Here is a 20,839-nt window from a genome sequence, read left to right as displayed (position 1 = left end):
TCCACATATCAAAGTGCCTGGGCTCTATCAACTGCAGAATAAATGACTGCTCCAAAGTTGTTCCCACTTTGCTGCCTGTGGGAGAAACAAATGTACAGTGGCAATAGCTGTGTGCTCTAACCTGCCAGAAGAAGTGGAGATAAAGAAAGATGCTGCTTTGGGTTGAGCTTGGTATGAGACATAAATGACAAACAGATGATCAAACTGACAGAGAGGAGGTTTAGATGAGAGATTAGCAAGAAATTGTTCCCTGTGAAAGTGGAGAGGTCGTGGCACAGGGTGCCCAGAGAAGCTGTGGCTGCCCCTGGATCCCTGGAAGTGTCCAAGGCAAGTGGGATGGGGCTTGGAGCAACCTGGGACAGTGGAAGGTGTCCCTGTCCATGGCAGGGGGTGGGACTGGATAAGCTTTAAGGTTCTTTCCAACCCAAACCATTCTGGGATTCTCTGGTTTTATGTGTGCATACTGACAACTCCTTTAGTGAATCCTTTTGCAATCCTACATCCCAACCTAAACTATCAGAACTAGAGGTCAGAGCTCAAAGTCCATATTTAAGTTCCTAGACTGGAGCATGATTCTCATGTGCCAGGCACTCAGCAGCTTTCATTCATCCAGAGGGAAGATGATGGGTACACAGCACTTTTTAAACACAGGTATTATTTTCTGAGGAGTTGTGAAGGCTGTAACTGCAGACAGCTCATCCCAGAGGTGCTGGAGGAATCAGTCAAGTTGAAATTTCGGGAAATGGAATGTGGCACCTGGATGAAAGAGATGAAATGAGCAAAGGAGGAGTCTGGCTGTGAATCTGCTAGATGGGACATCAGCTCTCCGAGGGAACAGCCGGAGCCTGAGTCATTGCAAGGTGGTCTGAGCAAAGTCCTGGAAAACATTGCCAAGATCAACGTGCCCTGTTCTCTGTGGAGCAACACAACCCAACAGGGCAGCCCATGTCTCTTGCTGTTTCCATAAACAGAGAGCAGATTGTGTGGGAAGGAGGAACCTGCATTAGCTGTATCCTTGAGGGCAGATTATAGTTCAGGAGACAAACAGTCCTAGGAGTGAGAAAAAGACTGCATGGTCATTTTTAGCCTCCTTTGCATATTCACACGTACACAGGAAGAGAATTCATCACACTAAATAAACCACGACCCTGGCTTGGACATGGACAAATAGTTCTGGACAACTGCAGGGTGATGTTGCAGTGAAAGGAATCAAAATTTTAGCACAATGTCTCAAGAGACATTTAGAGTGGAGAAGATGGGAAAGCCTTTATCCAGAGAGCATGCTGATGGAAGATCCATGGGACAAGAAGAAGTAGTGCCTGTTCCATATTGAAAAGCAGAGATACTGAGAGGAGCAGTAAAAAGATTAAAGTCGGTGTCTGGTTTTATTTAACAACATCATTAATTCCTTGAGAATCAAAAGGAGTGAGTACATTCACATCTGAAATGACTTTGAGACACACGGCCAACATCCGTATTGCACTGAGCACTCAGAAATATGAGGAGGAACAGTGAAACAAGATTCAGTTCAGGATAGGGAATACCAGGGAGGGAGAGTAATCCAAACTGCAGATATTCAGTGGAAGAAATGCAATTTGAGAGCGGGGATTGGGGTGAAGGTTATCCTCTGAGATATGGATTTATAAAACAGTAAGGCAAGACAGCTATAATAAATTGGATGTAGTTGCTGTGTGCATCAGAGAAAGAGCATCTTTGGCAAAGGGATCACTAGTGATATTACAGGGATTATTACTGGTGAATCCAAACTTTGATGGAAAAGAAGAAGAAAAGTCACACAAGAATAATAGGAATGATTAAGGGATGTGTGCATATACCTTTAAAGCTCACTGAAACAAATTTGGAAAACTCTTAAGAGATGACAAAACTACCTCTTACCTTAAAAACGTTGATAGGCCCTCACTAGAAACAATGTATTTTTTCAGAAAAGTGTGTTCAAAAGTTCAGGATTTCATAAACCTAGTACAAGATGCAGACGTGAGAGAAGTCAACTAATCTTTCTGTGAAATGACAACAGTGCAGAGACACACTCACCAAGGTACTAAAGACATATATCAAATACTGGTATCCAAAATGAGTCCCTAGGCAGGATAAATGCCTGTTTACTTATCCTCTGGGTTTTTAGAGGGCATCTGTGAATCTGCTATTTGGGGAGAAGCTGAATTTAAGGAGAAATGGCCTCTCTCTGCATGTGAGAGCTACTCCTGACTTGTTTATATTTTCCTTTCTTGGGATGATTTCAAATGAGTTTGCTGCTCATGGCTGTCAGCTGCAGTCAGAGCATGCAGCGCGAAGGAATTGATAAAAATGCCACTTGGGATTTCCATGCTAAATATCAGAGCACTTCCCTCATGTCCAGCAGCCCGATTAGACCAGACAAAGCACTTGAAGAACAGAAGTCTAATGCAGGAAGCAAGTCTGTGTGGAAGGAGGCAAAGACAGCTCTGGTTTACATCACCAGCAAATTCTGCAGCCCCAGGAATCCTGGATTTCTCCATGGAAGTGGGAGCTGGGCTCGGGTCTGGGCTCTCTGCAGGCAGCACGTGGTTGAGGCTGCTTGGACAGCACAGTGTATCCTATCTTTGCAGCACGATGTTCGGGAATTTCTTGTGGGACTAATGGCTTGATCGTTAGCCAGAGAGGGGCTGAATTCAGCACACATTCCTCTCACACCTCATTACCCCCCCCACCACCCCCGGCTGCCTCTGTTTGTTTAAATGGAGCTCCTTAAGTGGAGGATGCTCGTTAGGAGCCGGGTATGATAAACACAGCACTTGTGCACTTGCCTAATTTGGTACCTCTGATGAGCCAGAACTTAATAAATGCAAACTGCTACCCAAATTACTTAGATTTGTTCAGTCATTTTCTGTCTTCCTCAGCATATTCTATGGGCTGATCTCATGACATTCTCCTTCATGCCAGGTTTTTTTGTCTATCTGAACGTTCTTTTTCCACTAGAAGCCTCCAAGCTGGGCTCCTCTCAGGCACTTTGCATATATTATTTCACTGCTTCAGTGGAATGGTTCAAATTATAATTTTCCAGCTGAGATACAAAGACTAATTCATTCAAGACTACCTTTTCTTTTGTGTGTGTGACTGTGGATTTCTCTGTGGCCCTTGAGGACGTAAAATGCACCCAAAGTGCTCTGGGAAAACTGTGAGCAAGACAGAGAAAGCAATTTGTGCTATCAAGTATATCCCATGCACTCTTTGGGGATGAGCTGTTCATTGTCTCTGCGTGGTGGGAGAGAAGACAGGAAACCAGACACAGAGAATGCTGATTGACAGACACAAATTTGGGCTGAAATCCTCTGCTGACACTGATCAGATCAAATCCAAGCAGGAGTCAACACTAAGAAATTGGCTGCTGACTTTTGTGGCTAACCATCCAGTAGTGAGGACCAGTGTTATTTGGGGAGCCCAGGAAGGGATGTGCATTCTTTTCCTTGTTCCTGGTCTGAGTAAGGCAGGAAATCCATCAGGAGTACTGGTGGGGTCCCCAGCAGAGTCCAGAGGAGGTCACAGAAATGATCAGAGGAAAGAAGCATCTCTGCTATGAGGAAAGGCTGAGACAACTGGAAATATTCAGCCTGGAAAAAAGAAAAAGAAAGGAAAGAAAGGAAAGAAAGGAAAGAAAGGAAAGAAAGAAAGAAAGAAAGAAAGAAAGAAAGAAAGAAAGAAAGAAAGAAAGAAAGAAAGAAAGAAAGAAAGAAAAAGAAAGATCTCATTGTGGCCTTTCATCCTTAAGGGCAGCCTGTAAGAGAGATGGAGATGGACTTTTTAGCAGGGCCCCTTGCTCTAGGACAAAGGGGGATGGTTCTAAACTGAAGGAGGGTCAGTTTAGATTAGATATAAGGAAGAAATTCTAACAATGAGGTGGTGAGGACAGGGCACAGGTTACCCAGAGAAGCTGTGGCTGCCCCATCCCTGCAAGTGTCCAAGGCCAGGCTGGACAGAGCTCTCAGCAACCTGATCTAGTGTAAAATATCCCTGCTCATTGCAGGGAGTGGGACTGAACGACCTTTAAAGGTCACTTCCTTCCCAAACTATTCTGTGATTTCGTGATCTCTGCTTTGGTATTTGTGCCAGGGGTGATCTCACCTCTAGCTCTTGGGAAACCAGGCTTATGTGCCTCTGCTCTTTCCTGGGAAGGACAAACTGGGCAGGGAGGGCTGCTGAGGCCTCCACATGCAGCAGAGTGTGTCACCATCTGAGCATCAGCATGAAGGGTTTACAGCTCCTGGGACCCTTCTAGAGCTGTAATCCTGGAGAAGTCATTCAGGGTAACTGAGAAATGTGCCAGGTAGATGCCTAAAATTAAGATGGAAGTGTCTTTCATTGCCTTGGCCCCACCTTCCTGCCCAGCCTGGGAGACACCAGGGCGATCATCCATGAGAGCAAGATTGGCAAACAGAGAATCAGTGTGGCCAGTGGGACATCACAGAACCAAGGGAGACACATGGGAAAGGCTGAATCCAGCTTTATTTCTACCGTTCCATGGTCTTAATCCTGGTATTTGACAAATAGCTCAAATTCACTTAGAGTAATCTTATAAAGTAAATAGCTTTGATCCAATGTGTTTAATTTAAAGTACTTATATTTTATTTATTCTTTTACTGTGAGGAACAGACTTCACTTTCTTTAATAATGTCTAAGAAATAAGGGATTCCAGTCCCCATACAGAGCAAAATTCATACCAGCAATACAGTTGTGAAGGGTGATTTCCTTGAGCCTGTTTTCATGCAGAAAAAACAATTCCTGTGCCTCAGGAATCAGTGCGGCCATGTATTGAAATGTAGTGCATCAAGTAATGGGATGAATATTTGGAAAATTAACTCATGAATGATTTGTGAAGTTGAGAAATTGATAAGTGCTCAGTCACAGCAACAGTAAAGAATTGATATGATGATAAAAATCATGGAGAGTATATTAAGGGCCTCAGGGGGAAAAAAAGAAAAAAGGAGAAAAAGAAGGAATTATTTTGCAAAATATGATTGTTTTTGAAATGTTTGCCTAGCAACAGCCCAACAAATCCTCCAAGTATGGCTGTATTTCATACTCTCAAAGCAATACCACATCGTGTTTCAACACAAGCCAGCCCTGAAATCCACCCTGGTGACCTCAGCTGCCCTGCTCTGGTGCTCGGGCATCTCAGAGCTCCCACCCTTCCCGAGCCGTGGCCAATTGCAGCCCTGGCTGGCCATGGCAGGTCACAGAGCACATCTGTTTCCGCTGTCCTACATTGCAACAGCCTATTCCCCACTTTCAGTCGCCGGGCACCATGGAAGAAAACAACTCGATGTGCGTGCCCACCTCTGCCCACTCAGCCCTGCCTGACCTCTCTTTCCCCACACTCTGTCTGGGCTGGCCCATGGAGGAGTCAAAGTCAGGTCAAGTTCTTATGTTCCAAGCCCAGGTAAAATCTCTTCCCCAGAGAGTTCTGTTTACTTTTCCCATTGTCTCACTCATGGCTTCGGGATCATGGCTTTGCTCTTCAGAGCAGATTCAAAAATTTGAATCTAACAGCAGAAACAGAGGAGGGGATTTAAACAAAGTCCAGTGAACTGCTAGGAAAGGAAAGGTGCCAGCCAATCTGTCAGAGATTTAGCCTGTCAGAAATAAGATTCAGGTCCATTTGTGTCCCTGCTATCCCACGGAGCTCGCATATAAATGAGAACAGAGCTGATAGCATAAATAGTGGCCATGCTGTGAGAAGCAGAGGCTTGTGTACATGGAGGGAAAGCTTGGGATGGCACAAGGCTTCCCTGGGCTCTGAGCCTGCTGCTGCCAGAGTTATACCACTGTTTCTGAAAGGGGATGGATTTAGGTGCTCCTGTCTCCCATGGGAGAGCAATGGTATTTATCCCCAAAGATGAGCTCAGGCTCCTGGATCGCCTGCTAAGTTCTGTCCTTAGAGGGAGCTGGGAGACCCTGGTGCTGTGGAGACCTTATCTCAGGAGAACGGCAGCTCCTGCTGCACTCTGAACTCTGAGGCAGCTGTGATCCAGAAGCCTCCATCCAAACACACCTCCTTCATCCAAACACACCTCTTCTGTCTACTTTGTTGTCTCATTTGCCAGTAGAGCAGCAGGTCTCATGGCTGGCAGCAGGGACAGCACAGCCTCACCACCCCAGAAGTGGACACGAGCACATTCTCTCTCATGCCAATGTGGCTCTGGAGAGGTGACCTCCGCCAGAGGAATGAGGCAAACAGCCAGGCAGGCACAGCTTTAACCAGGTCCCCTTTTGAGGCAAAAAGCCTTCATTTCACCACCTGTGTCACTCTGCAATTTGGGCAGGCTTCCAGCACAGGGGTGGGCAGCAAAGGCCAGGCAGCTCCACGTACCTGTTAAAGCCTGGCAGCTCTGCTGTACTCAGTGCACCTGAATGTGTATTCCAGCTGCAGATCCTTTGCCAGGATAAATTTTGTCCCCAGCGGGAGCACCAGGCAGTGCAATTAGATCAGCTAACCCTTAAAACACAGACAAAGCTGAGCCCAAGGCCACCCAGGAGCAATTTTGAGGTGAGAGCAGTTCAGCAGCTGTCCTTGGGTGGCTGCAAACTGCTTTTATGAGCCCAGTTGCAGGAAGCAGGGGCTGCACATCATCACCTGCATTTTCCAGGCCCAGGCCCTGCAGGCCCTGGTTTCATGGTAACTGGAACCAGATCTTTGTTGTTGCATTTGTGTTGATTTAACACAATCGCTTTTCTGTTAAAATTACCTAGATTATAGGAGGTAAATTTAGCCTGACTTCCTGTTTTTAGGTATGTCAGAACCCAGACAATTCCTATCACAACATAACATCTGCCAACGTGGAGTTGACCCAGCTGCATTTTTAGAACATTTTCGAGATAGAAAAATGACTTTATATGGGACCACCTTGTCTTGCATCACGCTGCCATCATATTTTATCTAGTGCTGGAAAGCTGAGAGCTGGAATTACCACATCAGAGTTTTCACATCCCTATCCCAAATGGGATGCAGAGGGATCAATGGATCAGTGGTCCATCAGCTGCTGCCTGCAAAGCACACTAAGGCCCACAGAGGAAAGCATGAGTGTGACAAGTGTCATTAATCTCTGAGTTAATAACACTTCATTTTGCAGCACATCTCTGACCTTGGTCATCACACCCTTCCCACCTCCTGACTCCAAGCCACAGAGGGTCACAATACAGAATACATCTGTTTCCTGTTTCAGAAATTGCAATTACAAATGTGTAATATGTGTAATATAAAATACAACCAGCATCCTCATCTGAGATTCAGAGACGAACAGTTGTATTTACAAGCAATATGTGCTACTGAACCTATCAGGCTCCTTTGCTTTGTGCTGCCTGCTGAAAATGCAGAATAGACAAATACAGGAGAAACAACATTCCTGTTATTTGGAGAGGTTTGCACCATCCTCTTTTTCTCTTACTGCTATTAAAATTAAATAGTTGTCTGGGGGGGATAATCTGATATATTTAACAGAAATAAGTAATTGTAATAACACACAGGGAGAAAAGACGATTATTTAAATTGGTCATAAATGTTCCTTACTAAGATATTCTTCTTCTTCTTCTTCTTCTTCTTCTTCTTCTTCTTCTTCTTCTTCTTCTTCTACTTCTTCTTCTTCTTCTTCTTCTTCTTCTTCTTCTACTTCTTCTTCTTCTTCTTCTTCTTCTTCTTCTTCTTCTTCTTCTTCTTCTCCTTCTCCTTCTTCTTCTTCTTCTCCTTCTTCTCCTTCTTCTCCTTCTTCTCCTTCTTCTCCTTCTTCTCCTTCTTCTTCACCTTCTTCGTCTTCTTCACCTTCTTCTTCTTCTTCTTCTTCACCTTCTTCTTCTTCTTCTTCTTCTTCTTCTTCTTCTTCTTCTTCTTCTTCTTCTTAGTCATGAGAACCTGCAGGCCAAGTAAGAGTATGTGCTAGCTTCACTACTTCACTGAAGCGAGGCCAGTGGGTTAAAATAAAACCCTGGCCAAAAGAAACCAGTGGTTAGAAGACCCCAGTGCCTTGGCTACGGGCTCCATCACACAACTACAGGTTCTGTGCACTGCAGCTCCTCAGGCCCCTCACATGCTCTGGGACAAAGCCTGGCCAGCCCACAATTCAGGCTTTCCATCACCTGCTGACATGTTGGATGCAAACTGGAAGCTCAGCCTCCTGCCATTGTGGTAGGCAGTGAGGCTGAGGGAAATGCATCCCTTTGACCACTCCTCTCCCTCTGCCTCCTCAAGTTAAACAGCTTGAGACTGACGGGTCAAGCCCTGTGCTCAGGGATAAACATCAGTGAAAGGATTTGCAGACATAGGACCATAGTCTAGAGACCAACGTTGATCCCAGATATCATTTTGTTTATGAGTGTCAGTCCTGGGGAATTACTGAAATCCCAGGGGAAAAGCCTGTGTTCCAAGATGCTTGCAACATCTTAGCCTGACTCAAGTGAGCAGCCTGACTTGCTAGAGCAATCAGTATCTCCTACACAACTAAAATCAAAAATCACAGGCTGGTGTAGGATGGATACATTTTGCAAGCAGAGCTGGGAGTTGAAAACATGCAGACCTGAAAAAATGCTGGCACTTTGCAGGATGGGAATTTACAAATGCTTTGGCTAGCTCTAGGTTCATCCACGCCGAAAGCTTGTGTGGACTGGCTGTGTGAGAAAAGAGAAAAGAGAAAACAGAAAGACTCCATCACAAGCCTGCTGCTGCTTGAGCAAGTGAATTACCTGTCTCCTTGGCTCATTAATTGGTATATTCCCTTCTCCTTGCTGGTGCACCAAATGCAAATATCTTGATTGCTCATGAGCTCCATGGTGTGTCAATCTGCAGGGGAGCAGCTCTCTGTTACCAGCTATTCCCTCTCTGGTTCTTCCTTTGAACTCCTGAGCACAAAACAAAGTCTTCCAAAAGAGTTACTGCTGCCCAAAAGGGGAATAGGAAGAAAACCTCTGAACCTCAGGTGCACAATATATATAAATCCTGCTTTTCCCCCTCCAGGTGAACGTGCAGCAATGCTATTTATAAATAATATAAGCCATGGCCCCTTAGCTTTGGATTTTCAGGCCTGTATTTTCAGGTTGGCTTAAACCTCAACACACGTATCAACAAAATGGACAGTGCACAGCTTCCTGCCACAATATAACCTCTTTAGATTAGAGGGAATTTTAGCAGGCACTTCCCAGTCCCAGAGTGACAGTGCTGCAACACTGACAAACCCATCAAGAGAACGGGCAACTGGAGGGATTCCTGAATTGCAGGTTTTCTGTTTTTCCTGGGGTCAGCAACCAGAGTTTGGGAGCTACAAAGTTGGCTTGGTGTGTTTACAGGGAGATCTGCTGCTCACACAATTTGCTGATGTTTCCCAGGCAGTTTTGCAGAGAGACAGGGGTAAGGAGAGGCCCCTGGAGACCCAACTCACTTACAAACAATGCTCATATTTGCAGTGGCTCTTTCCCTTTGGGAAAGCTCATGGCTTGGATGGATGCAGTGCTCTCTGAGTAAAAACCTGTCTGGATGACTGAGCCCTGAGAGTTACATCCAGCTGGTGAGTGCTCAGCAGGGCTCAGTACTGGGACACTTCTGTTTAACACCTTTATTGACAACCCAGACAAAGGGATCAAGGGCACCCTTGGTAAATCTGAACCACACCAAGCTGGGCAGGAGTGTTGATCTGCTGGAGGGTAGGAGCTTGGACTACTCTGATTTTAAGCTTTATTTCAAGAGGCCATAGCAGATTAAGGGGAAGAAAAGAGAAAGCATTATGTCAGATCAGCATGAATTCCAAGAGAAGGAAGGGGGGAATCCTAATGTGCATTTTGTCTGCCACAATCAGGAAGTGCTGCAGACATCTCCTCAGCATCATCTGCTGTCCTTATTTCTTCTCCAGGGTTGAAGCACACTGGAGACAAAAGATTTTGCAGCCCCAGCAGAAATGTTTGCGGAATGTTTATCTGATCAGCTAAAGCCTTTGAAGGCTTGCTTTGGGGAAGAGTTGTAACACTTCATCATTCAGATGCAACTGAAACACTCGGTGTCTCCTTTTTGCAAGAGAGGCTTTTTTAGGGCAGCAAATTGGTGTTTTGTACCAACAGCAAGAGCTGGGATGAAGTCAGGGTACCACAGTTCATGGAATTATTTCTTTTTCTGGACAAATCTAGAGATGGGGCTACGTGCTGTTTCATGGTTGTCAGACACACTACACTGTCCACAAAACAAGCAATCCCTGAGAGGAAAAAGTGTCCCTAAACCCCAGTTTGCTCCCTCCCTCTGCTCTGCATGGAAAGAAAACCTGATGCTAGCCCTCATTACTCCTTTCTACAGCCCAAAGGAGACTGCACAATAGGGAAAAAGCACCTCTGCTAAGAGTAAGACTGCTGGCTTTTCAGCATGGAAAAAGTGATGTCAGAGACATGGAAGCAGCTTGGGAAGAGCCAGATTATTGGCCTGTTCCACAGTTTGGGAGCAACCCCAGGCCATAACCCCTGGGCAGCCAGGCTCTGCTTCCTGCCCTATTGCATGTGATGGGGTGAAATTAAATCAAGCCTCGTTATCATCTTTTAACACCACTAGCACATCCTAATTTTGAGGTCAGGCTACTAGAGAGATATATGGAAAGGTTTTCATGTGACCAGTCTCCAAGCTGGACAGTTACAGCTCACATGGAGCAGGGCTGTGTGGATCTCCACAGTCAGGTTCTGTAGTCAGGGTTATGTCTGCAACCGTGTTTCCTGGTGCTTTCTCTGCCTGGATTCCAGGTGTTTCTACAGGCTTGGCTGCTTGATGGACAAGGGACAAACCCTTCTGATTTTCCATATGATGCCCAGTAGGGACACTCAAGACATCGTAAATGGAAGCTGCACTGAGTTCACCTTTCTGAGCACTGTTCCAGCTGCTTTCAGTTTTCTCCCCAAGCTAAACCACTGATCACAACATTTCTCTGTGCCTGCAGGTGCTACATATTCATTCATGTCATCCCAAAGACCACGAGTTCAGATGTATGTCAGGCTGAATTTCCAGCTTCAAGGGGAAACAAACCTCAGGGAGACTATAATGTGCCTGCTCCTACTTCTAACCTCTTGTCACAGGACAGCAGCTCACCATTCTGAGCTACAGCAGATTTGCTTTTACAGCTCATCTGCCCTCGAGTCCATTTTTGTCCAGGACATGTGCCCTGTTTTGAGCTCAGCCTGGCACTGGTGGGGCCAAATCAACACTTCAACTTGAAGCCAGCCCCTTTTAAAGCTCAGCTCTGCAGCAGAGGTTTAATCTAAGCTGGGTCCAGCCTAGTAGCTCCTGAATTGTCAGCAGAGAAATGCACACCAAGCACATACAAGACTGATGGTGGGAAAGTCTCCCAAAAACTACTGATGATCCTTGTAACTTCCATTAGCAATGACTTACTTCAGTACAATTAATTCCTGTAAATCTCCTGATGATACCAGCTATCTCCTACAGACACTGCTGTAGTTTCCTCTAATCTTCCTCAAGTGCAGAAAGAATTTTCTTTAAAACTTTCTTGTCTCTACAAGGCATGCTGATATTTCTGCTTTCTGACTTTCAATGTCACAGAATTGCTCTGAACCTTCTCCCAAGTCTCTTTCCTCTTACCTTGCTTTTTCTTTTTTTCCTCTTTTTAGAACTTTTTTTAGGCTTTTAGTTGCGTTATTCCTGGTATTGCTTCATCTGTGCCACTTTTGTTGCTGAAGCAAATAGGGTTGGAGCTTGAGCAATGCAAGTTCAGAGCAAGAAATGAGATAAGAGAAGCAGGAATGAGAAAAGGCAATGTTCTGCTCTTGCGAAAGAGAAATATAAAATATTAATTTCTGAGGTTGCAAACAAGCCCTTTCTGCTGGATCAAACCACAGCATTGCAGGCTGCAGCAAAGGATGGTTTCAACATTTTCAGGGCTGTGGTGTTTAGGATTAATTTAGGATATTTCGCTTGTGCCATGATTTGAAATCTTTCATACTGCCAGAAGGCAAAGAGCAACAACTGTGTATTTTAATCTTTGCAGTTCCTAAAAGATACTGAAATGTTTGAAACTCACTGCACTCCAAGGGATGCTTGAAAGTATTCCTTTAAAAGGAAATTATGGTTGAGATATCAATGTTAACACAGTGATAGTTCCCCTAAAATTCCACTAGATACAAAGAAAATGTTTATTTTATTTATCCTTCCATGATTCCTTGAATGTACTGAGCATTATAAACGTTACCAGGAAAAATTACTTTTTATTTACAAGTTTTATAAGCACAGTACCATGTGACCTGATGTTAATGGGCTGGGGGGACTACAAGGAGGCAAAACCAGTTTGCTTTGAATATAGCAAAACCATATTCTTTGGAGAAGAATAAAATAAAGGGACAAAATATGATTTAGATGATGAGCTGAAGCACAGAGAAATGGAGGAATCTGCCCAAAGTCACACAGACCCAGATGATCCTACATTTGCACATTCTTACTCTGATTTATGTCCAGGGTGAGTACCACAGATATTTCCTAGGAAGAACTTTGGCCCCATTAGTTTAGATTCTAGAAAATCCCAGGCTACGCTAATTAATTAATGAGTTAATTGTCCCTGTGCTATATACAGGATGAGAAGCCATTTAAATGAGCCCAGCCTACAGCTCTGCTCTAGGGTTATGTGTCTGTGGGGCCCATCAGAAATGCTACTCTGTTTTTCCTTGCAGCCATGATGAAGGGATTAATACTGGACAGTGAACTTTCCAAATTCACTTGCAATCTGATCTCTGCTCAGCAGATCCCTACAGATAACTCTTTCTTCTTACAAAATCACGTTCTAAATTTCCCTATAAAAATGTATCAAGTTAAACCACAACCAAAATAATTTTTTTTCCGAACTTCTGTGCAGTTTTATGTTGAATGTCTATATTGAGTTTTAGACATCAGTTAATGTCACGAGTATGATGACATCTATCAGTATGATTTGCCATTTGACTTGAACTTTGAGTAAAAAGTCTTTCTGTCCCATACCCTATATCCACGCGTTTTGATTATTTACAACACAGAGGAAAATACAAATAAAATAAATGTTTCTACCCCATTTGCACTGGTGTATAGGTGGACATTGGAATGTGTAACACAACTATGGAAAACCACATGTGAGAAGGAAGTGGAGAACAAGCAGTACTTGGGAGTGGGTGATTTGAAATCAAGTGAAACATCCTTTTCTTATCTATAACCCTTGCTGAATTCACTTTGGCTCAAACCACCCCCACAAGGCTTTGCTGTGTGGGGAGGCTGAAGTCAGGGTTGAAACTCAGGCTAAAAGTGCAGTAGAAACTCACCCTGTGTTAAGGAACAGTTCAGAAGACTTTAGATTTTTGTCACCTATATTTCTAAGATGTCATGAGCTATCCCAGTCATGATGGGGGGAAAAAAAGAGAGAAAAAAGAAGAAAAGAAAAGGCATTTCTGATACTGCCAGTACTGGAGACCAAGCTGAAAATATTTTTTTTTCTGGTGGTAGAAAAACACTTGGCTGCATTTTTTTTTCTGAGAAAATGCTCTTATCTGTTGTTGGGAGCAGCAGAGAGTGTATTTTTCCCCATTACCCTGCTTTCCACAAACTATCCTGATATAGCTACAGGTAGGAATGAACCTCATCTTCCTCTGTAGGTATCTCTGCACTGGGAATATCCACCACAGGATTAATAAATTGCTCCCAGCTTCCCTCAAGCACAAAAGATACTAATTTTTAGCAGTTAATCCCTATTTCTGTGGGCAAACTGCCCATTTTTCCCTGCAGGGCACAGTCTGTCCCTGCCACTGAGGAACAGGAGCCTGACAGCTAAGCAGGGATATAAGGAAATGGATGGCATCTATATCCAGAGTTATCTAAATCAAACAGAGGCACTCCAAAACATTATAATGCATAATTCAGGTTGACCTTTAACTACTGCAGCCTGAAATATTTTTCTGAAGCAGAATATCTTGAGAACTGGTTCATAAAGGGCTTTCTACACATTTCTCTGATGCCCTGAGCAACAATACACACTGGTAAACAAGAAACCAGCTCCAGGAACTGTTGGCCTAATCTCGATTTGCAAGCCCTGATTATTAAAAGTTTCAGGTGAATATATATGTGTAGTTTAGAAGAGAAAATGAAGGACAGATGCTTCTAAAGACTTACAGGCAATCAGGATATCATTACCAGAGTTGTAGTCAAGCTAAACTGTTACTATTCTCAGTATAATTTGGATTTTACTTTAATCCCACAGAATCAAATAAAATATACCTTCTTGGAAAATAGAATACGAAAAGATCCTATTGAAGCACCTGCTGTCCTTGCCAGTAAGCTGTAAAAGAGGGAAAGACATTTGGAAACTAGTGTTCAGAGACTGGGCAGGAGGACTGGAAACTTTGCAGAGATGCTGTTGTGTTGTCCTGTTTATCTTCTTTCCCTCTTCTTGCTCAGCTGGCCAGCAGTTAAGGAGAAGTATTTTGCCTCTTGTGAGTCATGCTTACCAGAAACATTTTGCTTTGGGCATCTCCTTGTTGCCACAATCCTGGTCCCCCTTCTTTCTGTATTTCCCATTTAAATGGAAAGATACCAACTACTCTTTGGAAATATTACATGCTCTTGTATGAAGAGCACTGCATTGGGCATGTCCAAATCTTTCCATTACAGCAATCCAGGAACAACTGCAAATAACATTTGTAATCAGAGTAGGACCCATAAGATGAGTCACTGACGTCTGAGAGGTTCCTGACTATAGCAACTCATGGGGAGGGGGTGGTTAAAGAGAGGGAGAAAAGGAAGTTTGGCCCTGATCCAGACTCATATCTGTACTGGAAGAGCAGGAGAAATAATAAAAGATTTCCAAAAACACCACATGGGAAAACACCCATTGTTTCCCCCAATCTTTGCTATCCTGTGGGGAAGAGCGGTAGACTCAGGAGAGGAACTCTCACCACGTACAATCAGCTGCTCCAAGAGGTTTCTAAGAGGGTCAAAGATGATGGTTCCAGTGAAATGTGGTGGAGAAGGAACTGAGTGGCCACACTGCCCTGTCTCTGCCCTGTCTCTGCCCTGCAAGACCTCCTTGAGCAGGGTGTACCCTGCCTCCTGCTTAAGGTGCTGAAATCAGTGGAAAGTCTCAAGGATTTCAAGCTCCAGTGAATCACATTCCCTTTTCAATTCTGAATCAGGAGAAGGAAGTTACCCGCAGGCTTGGCCTGCACAGGAGGTTGTGAGAGCCCCAGTCCCTGATGGAAGCCACAGGCCTTCACCAGCCACCAGAGAAGAGGCACCAGCTTAGAGCTGGTAACAGCCACTGCCAGGATAGCTTTGGAAGCCTCCATGCCTCCATCTGTCCTCTCCTGGATGCAGGATAGACCACGAATCCCTCCAGGCTGGCAAGTCTTTCAGTTCCAGGCTTTGGTTATACATAAGCAAGGTTCTCCCATTTTTGGTATTTAGTATCAAAAATTGCATTACAGCCTATGGGGATCCACCAAATACTGTGAGAATGGCTCCAATTTACTTCTGATCCACCAGTACTGATATGTTGTGAGGTATCCTGACTCTGAGAAGTTCTGAAATTCAGAGTGATTACCTAGCTCAAGCATGGGTGAACCCTCAGCAAATACTCCCTGTTTCTGCAGTGTTCCTCACCAGTGCTGCAACCTTAACTGAGGGCAAGCACATCCTCCTTGGTGTCTGCTCTTTGCCAGTGCTGCTGCTGAGGGGATCCCAAACTTTCCTGAGGAAAGAGCCCTTCCCTGTACTCAGCCTGGCTCATTTTTTAATGTGTACAAGGAAGGATGGTGTCTTGAAGGTCACCCACTCTATATGGCCTAGCAGACAGATCTTCAAAGAATATCTGGAACCACTGTGCACAGGGAGTATTAATAGGGGTGTCATAAATCCACATGACTCCACCCAACAACTCAATGGGGTTATCATTCCTTTCTCCAACAGCTGCCTCTGAGCTATGGTAAGCATTGGAAAGAGCTGGAGGTTTGGATCATAACCACTGCTTTTTGCAGGGCACATTACAAGTTACAATGACATGGTACAAAACCAACCTTTTTCAGGGCTTCAGATTCCAGTAAGAACTTTTCTCTGGCCCTGACATGGTTCTTGCTGTTGTACTGCCAATGCTTCCACTGCTCAGATTGCTCAACTGCTCTGGTAAGTTCCTAGAGCTTTCTTCCCCTCAGAGGCTTATCACAGTCCAGAGTGCAGCAGAAGATCCCTGCACCAGAAGTTTCCCCTTTTTTTCTCCTCATCTCCTGCTGAATATCCATCCTGAAATACTAAAGAAGGCATTCCTGTGTTATTCCTTTCCCATGAGTGATCAACTGAAGCCATGCAGATCTGTTCTCATCTGCATTTTGATTTGTCTGCACCAGGACCTGAAGTTCAGACCTCTATTAAGACCTGACTCCACCATGTTTAACTTCACATTATATTTAACCTTCTGAATTTCCTGAAGGAGCACAGATGAGAATTTTCAATTATCCACCTTTCCCAGCTGAGGTCAGGGGACCAATTCCTGCCCCTTTAAACAGTGAGATAACCTTCCCAAGACAAACTCAGCACCCTGTACTTTAACACTCAGCTGAAGCTAGGCTTGGTTTGAGGGACAATAATTCTCACCTAGGCAGGATGGACAGGTTTCTCTGCTAGAATAGGAAAAGTTTCTGTAACACTTGTGGCCTCTCACCTGGTTTGAGTGTAGGAGTCTGGTTTAAGTCCTGGAGTCAGGCCCTGGCCATCTTTGGTACAAATTTAAACCGAGCCTCTGGCTACTGTGATTTATGCAAAGAGTCAGGACTAATGCCAGGGCAACTCATGATGCAGGGATTCAAAAGTGACTGAGAGTCACATTCTCTCCATTATTCTTATAATGATGAGCCCATTGCTGCAGATCTGAGCTAGGGAATGAATACCACAGGAAGGCAGCAGAAAGTGAAATCATCCTGTGACATGCCTCATTGCTTACCTGTGGTTTCAGCAACAGGCCCAGTGAGCATTCAAACCTTGAGGCAGAAATCTGTAAACTTGGCTACTTGAGGTAGAATAAAATCACTGCAATCAAGGAAATGTCTGCATCCTACCCCAAGAAAAGACAGGATGGGAAGGCATCCAGAGAATGTGCTTGGTGCTAGAAGGCAAGAGTGTTAGAGTTCCCATGAATTAGCACAGCATTGTTTACAGATAAAAAGCCCGAAGTGGTTTGGGTTGCAAATCAGAAGCACTTCTAGATTTCTTCAGTGCTCATCTTAAAGGTAAAAGTTTTCCATGGATATTTTTTGATAGTCCACAATCTTGTGGCTAAACAAGCAGCATTTACTTTGTAAAAAGTCTGATTCTTTGGCCAAAGAGCTGGTAGGCCAGAGCACTTCTGATCAACTTCATATGGTGCAAAGTTATCTGAGCTACCACTGAAGGATCCTTAATATCCTTTATTGTCATAGAAACCAATATTCCACCTTAGCTAAGAAGATGATGGTCTGGAGAGGTGCAAGGAATATTGTAAGGCAAAAGGGAAATGGAGGGGATGAATTGCTGGTCTGTGGGCTGTTTATCAGCTCTTGTCTCACTTTTCTCATGCAGCTCTGTGGGAAGCATTTCTGTGGGACATAATAATAAAAGCTGGGATGTTTTTCCACCAATTTTTTTTCATGCTTTCTTTGATTTTGCTGTAGATCCCAGAGACCAGATGTCTCATATTAAAGGAAGAATCACTCTGCTTCCCTTTGGGGACATATTTGGGGAAGGAAGGGAGGAAGAGTTTTTTCTTTTTGAAATGAGAGTTAAATTGACACACAGTGGATAAATGACAGGCAGAGGCCAGGCATGCTGTTGATAGAAAAGGAGATAGCTCTGAACAATGAGGTTGATCACCACAGGACCTGAAGATATTTTATTTAAAAAACTTCCATAAGTTTCTTAGGCCATCTTATAACTAAGAGTGATCTGAGCTCTTGGACATTGTGAGTAGCTTTGTCTCCCAGAGGATCCTTCCCATTTCCCCAGTGGGATAAGGATGTGAGGGAGGATTTAACTCCCTCCTCCAGCAGTGCAGCTGCCTCAGCTCTGACAGGAATAAATGATGGCAGCCTGCTGATGGCAGACACGTTAGTCATGCTCCCACTGTTGATTGGGCTTCTGTGTCTCGCTGACTTCATCTGCTGCCCCTTGTAACACACTGACAGCATAAGCCATCTCCTCGCATAAAGAATTCCTGTGCTCCACAAATTGGGACCCCAATGCTGCATTTTAGCTTCTCGCTGACACTTTGTGTAAATGTCATCATTCTTGAAAGAAGCTGCACTCAATAAATCACTCCCTTGACACTGCTTTGAGAATAGGATGTGGATGTCATTTATCTCCACTGGACTGGAGAGCAGCTGGGGCACTGAGATCACTCCCCACAAATCCCAGAGAAGCCCAGAAGAGGTGGTTAGTTAAAAGCCAGTTAAAATCTGCAGCACATCCTCTCCATGCTCACCACAACCTTTAGGCAGACCTAACAAAACAAGTCGGTGAGCATGAAACACCAAAACCCTCACAAAGTAGAATGTGTTACTGGAAGAGAGTGAGAGACCTCAGGCATTTTGTTGTCCTGAGGTCTTGTGCTGGCATGAGCATCACAAAGAGACTCCAGCTCATTCCTGCCAATGCAAACTCGAGGGCACTTTGGTCACGGGTGGCACTGGCGTGGGGGAAAGCGAGCAGAGAGCACCGAGGTGCCTCCAGCTGCAGATGTGCCCAACAGCTGGAGGACCACTCAGCTCTGCCCAGCTTCCTGCAGCCCTGTGGCTTGTGTGTCCTCCTTCAGCCAGGAGTCCCAAGGGAGCTCATTTCCTCCATCTTTCCTAGAGCCATCCAGCAGCAGCTACTCCGCTAGGATTTACGGAACTCCTGCTGAGAGACAGGAACACAGATTCACATGAGTCACTAAGTTTAAGTCCTGATGGCAGGATGACCAGGAAAATGGATATTTTAGAAGGGTTTTCATTGGCACTGCTTACCCAGTTAAATGCTTATAACATAATTACTAAGGGGAAAAAAAAGGATGTTTTCAGGGGAAAAAAAAGTACAACCCAAACACAGAAATACTTCATGGAACCCAAACAAACTACACACATTTCTGCAATTTATTTATGGTGGAATTGGCTGTTCTGCTCAAGCAAGTTACAGAGATCAGGTTGTCTACATCCACAAAAGCAGGATCCTGCCCAGAAGCTTAATTTTTAACTTAAGGAAAAGCAACAGAAAGAGTTGCTGTCTGCTGCACTGGGCATTAGCATGAAAATAGATCTGGTCAGATATTATTCTCACAATATCTTTGTCATTAAAGTACAAACTCAAAAGAATGTTTGACCATGTCTGATTTTTGTTTTCAGTCAATGCTAGGAAATCTGAACCATTTAGCCAAAAAGCATTCATTCAATTCATGCAAATATTTGAAATTTTTTTCTTCTTTCTAGTGTTTTGACTAGATTTAATGAAAATATGTCATAATTATAAGTAATTATTACCATAAATCACCAGCAGCAAGTTTAAACTTTCATTCTCTCTCTTCCACTGAATTTTTCCCTCCTACAATTTCAGTATTACCAGAAAAAGTAGCCAGCTTCCCAAAATCAGATTTTTTTTTTTAATCTGAGTTTCCCAAAACTCAGATTATCCAGCTACCTCTGCACTGACTCACAGGGAAGCTGTTGACAGCAGTTTACAGACAATACTTTCCACCTGTCCATAAAATCCCCCTCAGTGAGCATGGCAGAACGTTGGTCCAGCACAATGACACCTGTGTGCTGTACCTGCAAGGTGAGCTGCTCTCCTCACATTTGGGAGTGCCCTTCTTCCTCTGCCTGCTCCTTCTCCCTCTCCTGCATTGCCCAGTCCCTTCCCTAAAGTATCTGAAGGAGCCAACATGAAAGATGGAGGGAGACCATCTGCAGGAGCCTGGCGTCACAGGATGAGGAGGAATGGCTTCCCCCTGCCAGAGTTAGGTGGGATATTGAGAAGAAATTCTTCCCTGTGAGGGTGCTGAGGCCTGGCACAGGGTGTCCAGAGAAGCTGTGGCTGCCCCATCCCTGGAAGTGTCCAAGGCCAGCTTGGACAGGACTTGGAGCCACCTGGGGCAGTGGAAGGTGTCCCTGCCCATGGCAGGGGGTGGAACTGGATAAGCTTTATGGTTCCTTCCAATCCAAACCATTTTGTGATTTGCTGATTCTGACCAGCTTAGCAAAGGTACTGACACAGTGATGTGGCCTAAGGAAGGAGTTTGAGCCCTTGATCCCCCTGCTACTGTCCAGCTGGGAACCGTCACTGCTTCATACCACAGACAGAAATACAGGTTCCTTGGATTTTGGCTCAGCCAGAGTCATTGGCTCCTGCTGACCACCTAAATGATCCCACCAGAGCAACAGAAGGAATTGATTGGATTGAGAAAACAGCTATAATTAGAAATGGGTCAAAACAGATGAACAGACCTCATCACTTGTTTTTTGTTTGCTTTAGCAAAACCAATACCAAGAATGGTTTGGCTGCAGGCCTCATTTCTGAGCTCATAATATTCACGGGTGGATCTGGGAATAAGAGAAATGGTTTCTGTCAAAAGCTGTCAGCAGAGAAAGAGCAAACCATTCTCCATTTCAGCATGCTCCCACATTTGTATAGCTGAACCCGCTCTGACCATCACCACATCTGTCACTGTGGCTGTGGAAATTCAGTGGCTGGATGAATCTGCTGAGCTGTTTCTCTTCACTTCAGCAGCGGAGAATTCACTCTGAATTCAGACTGGGACTCTGCAGAAGGCTCCCTGTTCCTCAGCTGAAGATCATCAACTCTGGGAAG

This window comes from Cinclus cinclus, chromosome 21 (genome assembly GCF_963662255.1).
Source record: "Cinclus cinclus chromosome 21, bCinCin1.1, whole genome shotgun sequence".
Lineage (NCBI taxonomy): Eukaryota > Metazoa > Chordata > Aves > Passeriformes > Cinclidae > Cinclus > Cinclus cinclus.
This window is presented reverse-complemented; position numbering follows the sequence as displayed.